Below are 16,485 nucleotides of genomic sequence, written 5' to 3' on the forward strand. Positions count from 1 at the left end.
CGCTGTCTCAGCAGTCAGCCAGGCTGCAGTCAGTCAGTCAGTACTCATATTCTGTGGCTTAAATCGACCGTGGGTTAATATGCAGAACGATATATATAAATGTCGATACGTCAGTCAGTCCACCTTTAGGCTATGGTGTACCTGTTCCTTATCACTTCATTGTACCATACGAATATGATGCTATTCCAATAGGCTGTAACAGCTGCAGCTACGCCTATAGCTCTACCCAAAACCTAAGCATAAAAATGTAACAAATTTGGTAAAACAAAAGGGAAATTAAGTCGAGATTTTAGGCATATTTAAAATAAATCATGTTACACTGTGTTTAATTAGGGTATTATTATATGGTAAGAGAAGTGGGACACAAACATTTTTACAAGAAGAAGAGGGACGCTATAAGGCCAAACATTTACGCACACACACAAAAAAAGGTTGATTAATGGAATCAATTTGGTATGGGTAGATACATCAGTTTCTGAAATTGTAGTGGCTCCCATCATCTTCCCCCTTTTGGTGCATCCTAATCCTATCATTCCTTTTTTTTTTTCCCTCCTTTTCCTTTCCTCTTTCCTTAGTCTTTCTCTCTTTCTTTCTTTTCTTTTTTTTCTCTTTCCTTTATCTTTCTTTTTCCACCTTCCACTTTGGTCATTAGTCATCCTTTCTATTACATGGGGCCATGCAATTCGGGTATTTGTTTTATGTGTTCCAACCAATTTTTTTCTTTTAAAAATTTAAACCCATAAAATCATCTATGAAAAATGTATCTTACAAAAATTATTCTCTGAAAAAGCATGCTATAAAACTTCGTTGAGGGCAGCGACGGTAACAAATCGAATGAAGATCGTAACACTAAAAAAGTTCGTTTTAAGGATTTGGAAACAAAAACCAACAATAATATGGTTGTAGACTTGTCTCCAGCACTGATGGTGTCCTGGAAAGATAAAGCTCCGGGGAGGGGATCTTCTATTTTTGGTTGTGATGAGGATCTTGAATTCTTGGAGGGAGACATCAGGATGACTACTATTAATGGTGTCCCTGCAATTAATTTTTTCGAGAGGATCCAGAAGATCCTAGTAAGGGTCATGGCGACCACGATGGTGGTGAAATTGTTAGGTCGAAATTTAGTGTACTCCATCCTTCAAAACCGAATCTTCAATCTTTGGAAGCCTTCACACTCTTTCCATCTTATGGACATTGAGAATGGTTATTTCCTTGCCAAATTCCAAAGTAGGGAAGACTATGAAATGGTACTCACCTAAGGTCCCTTGATTGTCTTTGGACAATACCTCATGGTTCAATCGTGGTCTCCGGATTTTAACCCTCTTCCCAAATACTGTTATGGCTTGGGTTCGTTTACTTGGGTTGCCAGGGGTCTTATACAAAAAATTAATCTTGGAAGAGATCGGTAATTTAATTGGTAAGGTTGCTAACCTTGATTTTAAGATAGATTATGGGTCACGGGGGCGTTTTGCACGAATGACAGTGTTTATCAATTTAGATAAACCACTAGTCCTTCACATTTTGGTTAACGATATGATGCAACGCGTTGAATACGAATTGTTCTTGGCGGTTTGTTTCTCGTGTAGTTGTTATGGCCACATATGTGATCCATGTCTTTACAATAAACCAGCAAATGCCGATACCAAGGTTAAAGATGCAAAGAAGATAAACTTACCTGTGAAGGAGAAACCGGTGGAGTTGCGATAGACTAAAGCTTTGGGGAGAGGATCTCCTATTTCTGGTTATGAAGAGGATCTTGAATTCTAGGAGGGAGATATCATGAGGACTACTATTAATGGTGGCTCTGAGATTAATTTTTTTGAGAGGATCCAGAAGATCCTAGTAAGGGACATGGCGACCATAGTGGTGGTGAAATTGCTGGGTCGAAATTTAGCGTACTCCATCATTCAAAATCGGATCTTCAATCTTTGGAAACCTTCGTACTTTTTCCATCTTATGAACGTTGAGAACGATTATTTCCTTGTCAAATTCCAAACTAGGGAAGACTATGAAATGGTACTCACTCAAGGTCCCTGGTGTAACACTCCTAACTCATCCTTATCACTGGGTTAGGGTTATGGAGCATTACCGTACAATCGAAAAATATTTAACATTATAACATTAAATAACTTAAACATATTATAAACTTTTCAATCATATGCATTTTGTCCCTAAATCGAGCCTTTGAGGCCCTAAAAATAGCTTAGAAGCAATTCGGGACTAAATTGAAACAAAATAAAAGTTTTAAGAAAAAACTATAAAAATTTGAGAATAGGGGTTACACGGCCGTGTGACATAGTCTAGGTTGTGTAACATTTGAACAAGGGACACACGACAGTGTCCCAGCCCGTATCCTGACCCGTGTCACTCATTGAGAAGAGTCACACAACTGTGTCGCAGGCCGTGTAACTCTCTGAGTTGCCACACACGGTCGTGTTCCCGGTTGTGTGTGTAACACCCTTAACCGAATTTGTCGCCGAAACAGGGTTATAGAGCATTACTGAAATTTACATGTCCAATAACAGACATTTCATATCATCTAGCACTCATATCAAAAACTAATCTAAATCCATCATATTGTCCCTTTTGTGAGCCCTCGAAGCCTAAAATACATGTTAGAAATAAGTCGGGACTAAACTGGTACTTAGAAAATTTTTCAGAAAATATTAAAAATTTTTAAAGGTGCAGAGGACACACGTCTGTGTCTCAGGCTGTGTGGACATTCAAAATAGGGACACATGGCCGTGTCCCAGTCCGTGTCTAAACTTATGAGCTCTCTGACTTGGGTCACACGACCAAGCCACACGCTCGTGTCCTAGGCCGTGTGAGCATTCTGTTTTGCACTAATTAAAAGATACAGGGGACACACGATCGTGTCACCTGGCCGTGTGTCACACACGGTTAGACACACGCCATTGTCTCTGCCGGTGTGGACGAAATAGGCCATTTTTCTGGCCACATTTCTCACCCAATTTGTCTTCAACCTACTTCAACACTTTTGTACATCATCAAGCCATATAAAACTACTTAAAACAAGTCAAACTCAAGTCTTAAACATAACATACCATCACATATATCCAAGAATCGATACGTACCAAATTAACCAAATACATATATAAGCATATTTATACGTAATATACCAATCCAACCATCAATATGCTTATGAATTATCCATTATTCAACCATACCAAGCACACATTAAACATGATAGTGCCATATATATATACATTAAATTTAAGCCATTCAAAAGGCTAATCACAACAAAACAATTGTATGCCATCATTAGCCAAATGAACCTATACATGCCATTATAACCAAAATGAATTTACTATATATACCGAAATGGGCCGATGGATAGTGTGATATAGCTCCGACCAACTTCCAACCTTAACGAGCTTCTGAGTTACTATAAAATAGGGGAAAAAATAGAGTAATCATTTAAGCTTAGTAAGTTCGTATAACATGTAATTTAACTCACCATTTATTCACATTTAAAGTAAGCAAACAAGATATATCCAAAGAAATTTGGCCAATAGCCTAAACACTTATCCTCATCAACCATGTTAGTCATGTATTTCATATGAATATCAAGAAACATGTATGAGCTCATCAATAATCAAATTTCCATATACATGTACTTTCCACATCATGTGTCCTTATAACATGTACAAATCATATACATGTATTTCAAGTACATACCTGTAACAATTTGTCTCGAATTCATATTGTCTTATATCAGAACTTTACCCGTTGAACTATTTAAAATATCGTTGGATACATAGTAGTACACACGAAGTGTACAAATCTATAATCCGTCAATTTATATACAGGTATGCCCATACGAGCATGTAATCGGGAAGCTTTTCTGAGCCATGTAACAGGAAGGCCATGTGAGCTGTATAACGGAAAGCTCTTGCGAGTTAATGATTGTGACTTTCCCAAAATACCCCACAGATGTGGTAGAACGATCATGATATTTTTTCAATTTCTTTGAAGCTAATGACTGTAACTTTCCCATAAATCTTTTACTCAAAGTTTGAACTTCCATCTCTACTTGCCTATTTTCTTTACTTAATTCTTCAGCTTTATGTGCTCGGTCAACCAATACAACAAATTCTTTTAATTTTAGAATCTCACCTAATAACTTGATGTCTTGATTTACTCCCTCTTCAAACCATTTGCACATAGCAACTTCAGTCGGGATACACCCTCTGGCATATTTGCTTAATATGACAAATTCCCGCTCGTACTCAGATACAGTAATCTTCCCCTGTTTGAGTTCTAAAATTTCCTTCCTTTTCTGATCAAGGAATCTTTGGCTAATATACTTCTTTTTAAATTCTATTTGGAAAAATTCTCATGTGATACTTTCCCTCGGTACAACAGAAGTCAGGGTATTCCACCACTGGTAGGCTGAGTATTTTAGCAGAGATACAGCACATTTCAAACATTCGTCAGGTGTGCAAGACAATTCATCCAGAACTCTGATAGTGTTTTCTAACCAAAATTCAGCCCTTTTCTGGATCATCTTTAGTAGTATCCCTAAATTCTTCTACCCCATATTTACAAATTTTATCTACCGGAGGCTTACCAATTTTAATAGGTTCAATATTTTGTGGCATATCAGGAACTGATTGAGGAACAGGAGAGGGAGGTTGCTGTACAGTAGGATTTGTTCTTAAGAATTCAATGAACCATTAATTCATCATTTGAAAGAAGGCTTCTTTAGCCTCATCACCTCGGCCCTCAGATATGGGCCTTCTACTACTTGAAGCAGCTCTTTGAACTGAAGCTTGAGCATTGCTCTCAGCTTATGCGGATTTAGCTCAGTTGGACGACATTACTATATGAAAAACATGTTTAAAATGGTCAGGAGATATCTCACCATCACAAATTATATAATGGCATGTATAGTTAAACTCGTATTTGCTACGTTAGTCCAAGAATTGGCTAAATTGTAACTCTGATACCAATAAATGTAACACCCCTAACCTATATCTATTACTGGAACAAGGTTACAGAGTATTATCAGAGTTCACGGATCATATACAGTTAACTCATATAATTTACTATTCATATCCGAAATCAAACATAATCAATCATATTGTCCCTTAAATGGGCTATCGAGGCCCATAATACACATTAGAATCAAGTTGGGACTAAACCGAAATCTCAAATTTTTTTTGCTAAATTTAAAAAATTTACCTAGATGCAGGGGACATATGCCATGTGGCTTACACGACCAAATGACACGCTCGTGCCTCAGGCCGTGTGGACATTCGATGTGAGGCACACGGTCGTGTCTCATCCCGTGTCTATACTCGTGTAACTCTTTGACTTGAGTCACACAACCAAGCTATACGACCGTGTGTTAGGCCGTGTGAACAATTTAATTTTCAATAATTAAGTGCAGGGGACACACGGCCAAGACACACGCCCGTGTACTAGACCGTGTGTCACACATGACTGAGACACACGCCCGTGTCTCTGCCCGTGTGGATAAAATAAGGCCATTTCTAAGCCTTATTTCTCACCCAAACTTGTTTTCCACCTACATCAACATTTTAACACATTCACCAACCAATTCAAGACATTTAAACTAAGCCAAAACCAAGTCTTAATCTTGACATTTTACACATACAACCAATGTACCCTTAGCTTCCCAATAGACAATTTATTATTATGTCATTCTAAAACTTATACTTACCTAGATACCAAGTGCATATATGCATAATCATATTCATACTTCAAACATGATAATACTATATATATATATATATATATATATGAAAACATGATCATTACAAGCCATTCCAATGGCTATTTACAGCCAAAACATGTATATGTCAAAATTTGACCAATTTAACCTATACATGCCATTATATTCAAATTAAAGTTTGCTATTTTTACCAAAAAGAGCTGAAGGATAGTGTGATCTTGCATCCGACCCGCTCCAACCTTTTCGAGCTTTCGAGTACTATAATACAGAGGAAATAAATAGAGTAAGCATTTAATGCTTAGTAAGTTCGTATAACGGAAAATTGACTTACCATTCATATTCATTTAAAATAAGCATACAGAGTACATCCAAATCAAATTAATCAATAACCTAACACAAATACATCCTCAAGCAAGTTAGTCATGTATTTCAAATACATTTCAAGTAAGTAACAGAGATGAGCTCATCGTATAAACATTTCTATGTATTTTTAGGTAGATACAATTATTAATTCACTCAGACCTTATATTAACTTATATCAGAACTTTGCTCGTTGAACCTTATGAAATATCGGTGGACATCGGGTAGTACACATAAAGTGTATGAATCTGTAATTAGTCAATTCATATTCGAGGGTGTTTAAAAGAACACTTAAACGAGAAGCACTCTCTCGAGCTATATAATGAGAAGCTCATGTGAGCCATGTAACGAGAAGCTTATCCGGGCTGTATAACGAGAAGCTCATAAGAGCCATAATCGGGAAGCTCATGAAAGCCAATAACGGGTAGCTTCGAAGAGCCATTAACAAGAAGCTCCGGATAGCTTAATATCAGAAAGTTCAAACGAGCCTTATCAGGAGGCTCACAAAAAGCCAATTAACGGGAAGCTCACAAAGAGCCACAATCGAAAAGCTCATAAGAGCTGTGTGTGTCCACAACACATGTAGGATCACAAACAATCAGGATGCTCCGAAGAGCTATTAACGGGAAGCTCACAAGAGCTATCAACGGGAAACTCGTAAGAACAATATAACGGGAAGCTCGAGAGGGCTAATAACGGAATGCTCTTTCGAGCTGTGTTGTGTCTGCAACATATGCAAAACTACAACCAATACAGGAAACTTGTATCCATCGATTTTCATTTATTCAAACGGGACTTAACATTTATCGGGCATTTTCGGATATTTTTTAATCACTTTCACATACATGAAAATTATACAATTCACATATATAACATTTAATTTAAACATATAAATGTACACAATTTAGTTACACAAACTTACCTCGACACTTGTTCGTATACGAGAATCTACTAATCCGATACTTTTTATTTTCCTCAATCCAATTTCGTACTAGGTCTATCCGGATCTATACGAGTAAATTTAACTCAATTTAATACAATTCATATTCAATTCAATCCAATTCATATTTTAGGAAAAGTACCATTTTGCCCCTATAACTTTTAATTAATTCCAGTTTCGTCTCTAGGCTCGGAAAATGAAATTCATACAATTTAATCCTTATTTCAAGCCTAACCAATTTTTACATATAATAATAACAATCCATATATTTCACAAAAATCATAAATTTTCCATAAATTTTCTATATTTTCAATTTAGTCCCTAAATCACAATTTCATGGAAATTTCCTTTACAAAAGTTGTTTATCTATCAATAACCTTTCATTTTCTACCATAAATTTTAAAATTTCAGCATACTTATCCATGGCAAAATTTTATACTTTGATAACTTTACAAATTAATCCTCAAGTTAACTAGATTACGTTATTACGATATCGAAATATAAAAATTACTAAAAGGGACTATAATGCTTGCCCAATTAATCTTGTTTGAATTCTTTTCTCTTAGCTAGAGTTTCCATAAAAGTAAATTGGGGAAGAAGATGATATTAGATTATTATCATATTCAATTATTTCAATATCCAATTTAGTCTATTTTTTATTTAATTTTCCATAAAAGAATCATCATAATTATCTAATAACTCCATTTAATGGTCTAATTACCATATAAGGACCTCAAATTTTGAATTCCATAGATATTTGCTACCTATAGCTACTAGAACTCAACTTTTGCATTTCATACAATTTGGTCCTTTTTATCAATTAATCATGTAATCGGTAAAATTTTTCTTAACGAAATTTTTATACGTCATTCCTATCATAATGCAAACCATGAAATAATATTAAAATAAAATTTCTTTCTGACTCGAATTTGTGGTCCCGAAACCACTATTACGATTTCACTGAAAACGGTCTATTACAATGAACGTCACAAGTGAATAAATCCATAAACAGATTAAATATCTATTCTTATTGAATCTAGTCTAATGTATTGTTAGTCCAGTCAGTCACATATATGTCTCTATCTTTTGGGAGTCATCCGCTTCGATGCCCAAGACAAAGCATCTCCCGAATTGGACTTGATAGGTGATATATTAGTCTTTTAATTAGTTTGCTCATTTCCAATTAGACTAAGGATATATTTAGGTTTTTCTACTAATATAAGTTGTCTTTCTGTATTACGATCTGACCATGTAATACCACTTAGTATTAGTTAAACATTAGACAACCATTGAGCTAATATTTACTTTTATTTTGCTTTTCATGCAAAAACCACGTGAAGACATTATACAAAGGATATTAATGTAATTCATGAATGATTTTATTAACCAATCTATTCAAAAAAATAAAGTGTATATAGACAAAAATACTACACTTAGGGCATTAAATCCAACAGAAAATCGGGTCGTTACATCCTTATTGTTTTTTGGATAAATTTGTTTTCCCAATATGATCTTATTGTATCTCACAATAATCATTACATCTTCCTTTATGAAAAGTCAATTACCAACAGATAGCAATTAAATCATTTATCACTAAGGTAAATGACCCATGGCCAAGTTACTTTTCATCTATCATGTAATGGCAATTAGAGGGTATCATTTCCCTTTTAATTGGGCTATGAACTCCACTATTATGGAATGATGTTACATATTGCAGAAGTCGTCTAACTAACGCACCAACTTTCGGTTTCTTATCCATTTGAACTTGGGCTTTTATTTACATCAAAGCATACAAGTCACACATCTATAGTCCATCATCCACTCATGATTAAGGGATGTCACACTATGAATGTCACAAGTGAATGGATCCATAAACAGATCTATAATCTATTTAGGTCATGTCTAATGTATTATTAGTCTAGTTAGTCACATCTATGACTCTATCTTCTGAGAGTCATCTGCTTCAATACCTAAAACAATGTATCTCCCCAATTGGACTTGATAGGCAACATATTAGTTTTTCAATCGATTTGCTCAATTTCGATTAAACTAAAGACGTGTTTAGATTATCTAATAATATAACTTGTCCTACCGTATTATGATCAGGTCAAATATTGCAACTTAATCAACATTAGATAATCAACAAGTCAATATTTACTTACGTTTTGCTTTATGAGCAAAAATCATTGATGAAAAATACAGATGATATTAATATGTAATGAAATTTGATTTAAATCAATCAATTCGAAAAATTACAAGTACAAAATGATGAATACAATGCAGTTAAGAGAGTAGATTGTAACTAAAAGCCCTAACTCAGCTAACCCATTTCCTTAAACGTCGCTAACCCTAAACCTATTTTCAAGCTTTTAAACCCAAAATTGAAGCATTTGATAATGCGGGCTAAACTATTTCCCTCTAACCTATACAAGTTGCGTCTTTGCTGGGTCGAGGATTTCAACCAAGCACTAACTTTAGTCGAAGGAAACCTTGACCATGGTCTTAAATAAGCACTTCCCAGATAAGGAAAATTCTTTTTAGGTAATCGTAAATGTGGTTTATTGTTAACCTTAAACCCTACATAAAATTAGTCTAAAACATAATTTGAATCATGAGAGTTGGGATCGTCTTTGGTTAAAGTTAAAGGTGAATCAAAATCCGGATGTAACAAATGTTTGCAGTTTGAATATGATGGACATTAATCAATATTTGTTTTTTTGGACATATCCTTTTTATTTTTATTTGATATTTAGTCTTTGCTTAAAATATCTTTTAAGTTCTTGTACTCTTTGTGTTTTTGAAATTTAATCATCTATTTTAATGAGATTAAAATTCATTTGTCAAATCGGGTTCATAATAGCTCGCTACCAAGTGAATTTTTTCTTTTCAAAATGTCATACCAACAAATTTAATGGTGATAATAATTGGACCTGAATTTTAAAATCTAAAATTAGAGAAACAAAATTTTTGAAAATAAAATGTAGACACTAAATTCCAAGATTACAAATAATACAAAAGCAAATAATATATTTTAACCATAGTAATTATATATACATTTGTTTTACCTCCATTATATATATATATATTATCAAATCTTTAAATATAAATAATTTAACATGTAATTAGATAAAACTCAGCTCAAGTTTTGAAGACTGAAATTCCATCCATATTTTTTATGAGGCTTAATTTTGTGTGTGTCTTTATGAGTATAATATTCTTTTTTTCTCAAAGCTTTCTAAGTATCAAGTGGGTTAAAGAAATAACCCAATCTTTGGACAAATGTAACTGCAACAGTGCAACTACGAAGTAAAATTAAATATGGTTAAAACATAATTATAGTCCTTGTACTTTTCGAAGATTAGGAATTTGGTCATTATATTTTTAAGAATTTTTTTCAGATTTCAAAATCCAAGTCCAATTGTTAATATTGTTTTTTTTTGGTTAAATTCAAGTTAATTACAACATCTTTTTTAATCACATGGCTACCAAATAAGTAAATTTTTCATGTCAAAATGTCACAACAACAAATTTAAAAATAAAATAAAGTTAGCAGTGTTAACAGTTGGACTTGAATTTTGAAATCTAAAAAGTAGAGGGACTCAATTATTGGAAATACAAGTGTAGGGACTAAATTTTTAATTTTCAAAAAATAAAGGGACTATAGGCACATTTTAACCTTAAAAAATATATGAGCGTATACGTGCAGGTGCAGGTACAGGGTTGAGGGAGTCCATGCACCATTCATTGGCTGTGGAGGCAGGCAGGTAGGTAGGTAGGGCTGTGTAGACATATATTAAAGTAAAAAAGGCCAACAACAACAGTACACCCCAGCCAACTCCATTTACTATTTGATCTACTTTCCCTTGTTGGAGACAGCCTCTCCATTTTGCAACACAAGTAGCTGTCGGCCTTTAAACCTTAAAAAGTATTGGGTGGCTGATTCATTTCTGGTTTTTGAGTCGGAATACGCTTTGTATCTGCTATATATAACTGGACGAGGTTTTGGCGACACATGCGGATAACGAGAGAGGTTGAATTGAGTTTTTATAAATTTTGAATATTACACTATATAAAAGAATAAAATCCTTTGAATTGATTATGGTAGCCATGACCTTTTCTTTATGTAGAGAACCAAAAATGGTGGGTTGGATAGATTTTTATGGTTTGGCATGAGAAAGGTGCTATCAATCTTATCCAGATTCTTATTCTTCAACAATCAAACATTCAACAGTGGCGATTGTCCGCACTTTTGCTTTTGAGAGGGTACTGCTGAAGTGGGATATTGACCGTTGGATGTATCTAATCGAAGGAGATGATCAAATAGCCTCGTGGTGGTGAGTTCCCCTAAATATAAACACATTTTCCCTTTACAAACCATCCACTAAACATGTTTAATTTATAAATGGTAGTTATATTGTAATTTTAAGTGTATAAACATCAAGTTGATATGCTGAGTTTTCTCCTCTGTAAACTAACTCACCATCTGAGTTAACCCCATTGACATGGTTTCCCCCAGCTTCGAGTCCACCATTGAAATGTTCCCCAATTGTCTTTCTGTGGTTTCAACCATTGAGTTACTTCCTCAGCAATCCCACATGAAAACCCGAACTCGGATGTGATTTTACCCATTCTGTGATTATCGTTGGGTAACTCTTCAGTGCTGTTCTCCGTTCTCCAGCAGGTTGCCGGCGGTGTATTGTTCGTCTCCGTAGCGCAAATCAATTCGTCGCTGACAAAGAGGGATTGGAGGAGGACGATATCGTTATTGTAGAGGCGTTTACTGGGTAAAGACAACAGAGAAGGCCGTAACCGCCGGACCAGAGTGCGCAAAAGCTGGTTCGCCACCAGCGACGGCGGAGTAAGAGATGTTAGGGGAAATTGGGATGACAGCAGGGGAGGAGGAGAAACCACCACCGGCGCGGTAGCAGATAATACGCTGATTCGGCTCCGTAAAATGATAGTTTTTCATTTTACTTAAATGACGTGAAAAATCAAATTTAGAAATAATTTCATCTCCGATTCTCTAGCTTTTAATTTTAAGGAAAATAATAAAAATAAATGCTTAAATTATATATTTAAGTGCTTAAAATAAAAAATTTGAAAGTTAAATTATAATTTCTTAAATCATGATCTCTAAACTTTAAAATATTTTAATTACATCTTCAAACTTTTAGAAGTACATCAATTAAGCCCTTTATGTTAGGGACACACTAGTTTCTATGTGGCAAATTGAAAAAAGTGAAATTTTAAAATAAAAAGTAAAAAAAAACAAGTGTCCACCGCTGGAACTAATAAGCAATTGAGATTTTTAAAATTTTAACCCAAACATCAATTTATTATATCTCTAAAACTCACAATCCATAATTATAATATAATTGCATATGAAATTATACTTTATGTGGCAAAATTTGCTGTTTTACCTTTTTTTTTAATTTTAAATTATGCCACGTAAGATTTGATGTGTTACTTAACAGTGAATTTAATAGTTTCAGTAATAGAATGACTTAATTAACATAACTTTAAAAGTTTAGGATATAATTAAAACATCTTGAAGTTCGAGGATCTTCGATGTAATTTATCAAACACTAATTATTATAAAATTATCAATAAATCCTCCAAACAAGTAACAAAACCTCAAATCGAATCATCTTATATAATGCGATAGTTCGAGAAAGTATTATGCAATATGATTAGTAATAAAACTAATAAAAAATAAACATACTATGTAATTTTATCTAATTCCACTAGCATTACATATTTGTGGGGTTATTCACTCTTTAACATTTAACATGTATTATTTGTTATTATCAGTTTGTTATTGATCAAATATAAATAATTAATAATAAACATTATATAATTTAATATAAATAATTTATAACATATACCATGTAATTTAGTAGGTTAAAATGTACAGGAAATTATCTCTCATCAATCAAATTTTTTAGCTATCAACATTTCCTTTTTTGTCAATTTGTCATTACCTTTCAAAAGTCAATAAAATATTTTTAAAATAATTATTTTTATATTTTAAATAAATTTTTAAAAATAAAAATTATGAAAAATAAAACTCTTTAAAATTAAAAAAACTATTTTTAAAATATAAAAAAATTCCAAAATTTGATGTTATTTAAATTGAATCGGGTTGGCCAATTGGACCGGGAACTGGCTGGGCATCGGTCTGATGAGAGCTAAAAAATTAATTGAACTGCGGATTGAACCTATTTCGAACTAGTCTAACCAATTGGTTCCTAGAACAAACGATCTGACTAGTTTAAAACAAATAAATTATAAAAAAAAAAAACCAAACATCACAATATTTAAAAATAATAATTGGTTCAACTGCTAGTTCAACTAGTTTTTTAGCTCGATTCTGTAACATCCCTAACACCCCTTGAGATGAGAATAGTGTTATTTCAAGATTTGCATATGTTAAACTTTTCGAAGTAAATAAAAATAGGAATCATGGGTGCTAGTAGAGAAGGTAGTTGGATACCATAAGGAAATTAAAAAGACTTTTACATTTAGAGAAATTATTTGAGTTATTGACTAAATCGTAGTAGTGTGAAAAGTGTTGGGGAAAAAGTTTGAGGATTAAAAATAATAATTATTAAATTAAAGTGAGAAAGAGGAAGGACTAGAAATGTGACTATACCATAAAAGTGTCATGAAGCAAAGATAAAACCATAGAGATTGATAAGGGTAAAATGGTCTTTTCATAATAGATAATTAAGAAAAGTACTTATATTTATTGGAAAATTATGAACCTTTGGATGATGTTGGAAATTTGGAATAAATTGGGGATGTTAAACTTGTAATGATGATGGACAGAATTTTTTATATAACATTTAATATTTTATTTATTAAGTTAATTAGATAATTCAGAAGAATATCGCCATTTTTTTTCTCTCCATCTTCACGTCACCCTTGCTTCTTATTTGAACAAAATTTCATTTTAGTCCTCTCCACCATTTCCAAGCACCTCAACGTTAAAAACTTCAAATTTTGCTATGAATTTTTAATGAAATCAATAGCGCAATCTCATAGCAAGTTTAGTTTCTTGTAAAGTTAACTAGTGTTCATACTGGAGGAGAGAGAAAAGTGAAGTTAGGGATTTGGGGGAAAATTCAAGGCAAGGATGAGGAGATTTCTTTAAGAATTTCAAGTTTATTTCATTAAAATTGCATGGAAGTGATATGTGATTATTGTTTTGGTATTAAATATTGTATGTGTGTGATATGTTAATGAAGAGAAAGACAAGAGAGGTGATCAATAAGGTCTTGATAAGGGGAAAGAAGTAGCAAAAGAGTGAAGAAGAAGACAGAAATGCAATGGTAAGTACTTTAAGAATTTCACAATACCTATAAAAAAAACCAAAGTAAAAACTTGTTAAAATAGTTATAGTAATACTTATGGGATTAATCTATATAAGAAAATTTTGATAGATATTATGGAATTTATTTAAAAGTAAAGGAGATAGAAGTTGAATTTAAATAACAAAGTGAATAGCTTATGTGTAGTGTATTTGAAGTAAAAAGGACTAAATTCAAAAGTGCATAAAAGTTAGGTAAGTGGAATAAAATAATTAGATATAGAAATTAAATGAATTTTTAAACAATAATAAATGACATATCATTAGGAATCTTTTATGTGCGCTAGTGATAGTGACACTTCGGTGCAATTCAATGATTTCACGCTTCGATGCTAGCGACAATGGCATTTAGTACATTTCATTAACTCTACACTTCTGTGTAAGATAGTGTATGTGTCACGGGCCATAGAGTTCTAGCCTCATGACATATGTACGTTTGTGCTAATGATTCAGTGTTCATTCCACATATCCTACATGTTCTATTCAGCTTAAAATTGGGCTAAAAATTTAATGGTAAGCGGACTTAATAAGGAAACTGGTAAGTGACTTATAAAATGTTAGTTTGAGATTTCACTATAGTTATTCTCTATTTAACTTCGTTGTATGTTATTATTGATTTATAAATTTATATGTTAACATTGGTTGCTATTGGGGATCGACTCGTATAAACAATGAGATAATAAAAGTGGAGAATAACGAACACAAATATTTGACGTGAAAATCCTTCAAAGAGGGAAAAATCACGGGCAAAGAAGGCTTCGGCTTTTCACTAAATGCGCAAACAAACAAGACTACAATATGGAAAAAATTAACCTAAATGTACTAAATGTACATTACCCAAAACCCCGAATACAAAGCTTAAAATCCCAAAGAACAAACCGATAAATAAAACTCTAAATCTCATAGGCACTCACAAAAGGAGTATAAAATACTCTTCATAATTACAACAAAACTCTCACCAAAACTTATATGCGGCTAAATCTTGTCGCCTCTAAAGAAAAATCCTTTTTTCTAATTGGCATCTTGAAACAGGGATAGAAGGCCCCTTTAAATAGGCTAAGATTAGAGTTCTAATCATATTAAAATATTCCTGGAATAATCAGAGTTTAACTGGGAAAAGATAGCAAAGTTTAATTGGGAGAAAAATAAAAGGCACACCCCACAGTTGCTTTCAATGGTAAGTTTAATTTTTGATGTACTTACTAAACTTTTATAAGTTTAACGTGTTATTTTTTTCAACACGTAGGTAGAGACTCGAATTGAAGCTTTAGAGTGAAGATATTATCTCAACTCATCACATCACATTCCAAAGCTTGGAAGAGAGTATAGGTTATGGCATGTACATAGGTTAAAACAAAGTATGTGTACAAGATTTCTAGAGAAAATACTTAATGAATCTTGATCATTTTGTTAAATTTATGAACTTAGTTAAGCTTTGATTGAGTTATATGTTGAATTATATGATGTTTTGATGGAGATTTGTGTTTTTTAATGTTTAGAAGTGTTATGGAATAGCTTATGATAGTTTAGACTTGGTTTTAGGTGTTTCAAATATGTTTTAGGTAATCTGCCATCAATATCGCGACATTGGATGACATAAGAGTAATCTGCCCTTAGTGTCACGACACCACAAATCAGTGTCGTAATATTGGAGCATTCGGGACACCCATTTTCTCGTGTTGTGACATTGACTCTGTTTACCTTGTTTTGACCCGCATAAGTCCTAAATGGTCCCTGTTTGTAACCAAATTTTAAAGAAAGCCTAGAAATGAATTGAATAGCTTCAAATTAATCTGTTTATGTTAAAATAAAGTTTTGAAATTGATGTTCAAGTTAAGTAATTTTAGGGTCCAAATGTGACATCCCTTGCTTGGGATTTTTCAGTTCATTATGGGAAGGGGTGTTACAGGTTCAACCAGTCCATACTAATTCGCGAGTCAACCATGGTAGCCAGTATTGTTTAGATACTGCCCATACTGGTTGGAACACTTTGTTTTGGTTGTAATCTGAACAATAAACTTTAGGCTCAATTCTGGTGCAAATTCCTATCAAAATTGGTGCGTACTAGTTGATTTCACCTGTACCAGTCGGAATATG

General features: G+C 33.3%; 1 long non-coding RNA gene across 2 annotated transcripts; it reads left to right on the forward strand.

Moving 5' to 3' along the window:
- Positions 1–10,875: 10,875 nt before the first annotated feature.
- LOC128034945 (uncharacterized) lies at positions 10,876–12,143 on the forward strand. 2 transcript variants are annotated; one of them, XR_008191302.1, is made up of 3 exons: positions 10,876–11,049; positions 11,147–11,353; positions 11,536–12,143. It is a non-coding gene; the product is annotated as an uncharacterized LOC128034945 (long non-coding RNA). The 2 variants fall into 2 exon arrangements; XR_008191301.1 differs by having other exon boundaries at positions 10,876–11,353.
- The last annotated feature ends 4,342 nt before the right edge of the window (positions 12,144–16,485 follow it).

The sequence above is a fragment of the Gossypium raimondii genome, chromosome 11, assembly GCF_025698545.1.
Source record: "Gossypium raimondii isolate GPD5lz chromosome 11, ASM2569854v1, whole genome shotgun sequence".
Classification (NCBI taxonomy): Eukaryota; Viridiplantae; Streptophyta; class Magnoliopsida; order Malvales; family Malvaceae; genus Gossypium; species Gossypium raimondii.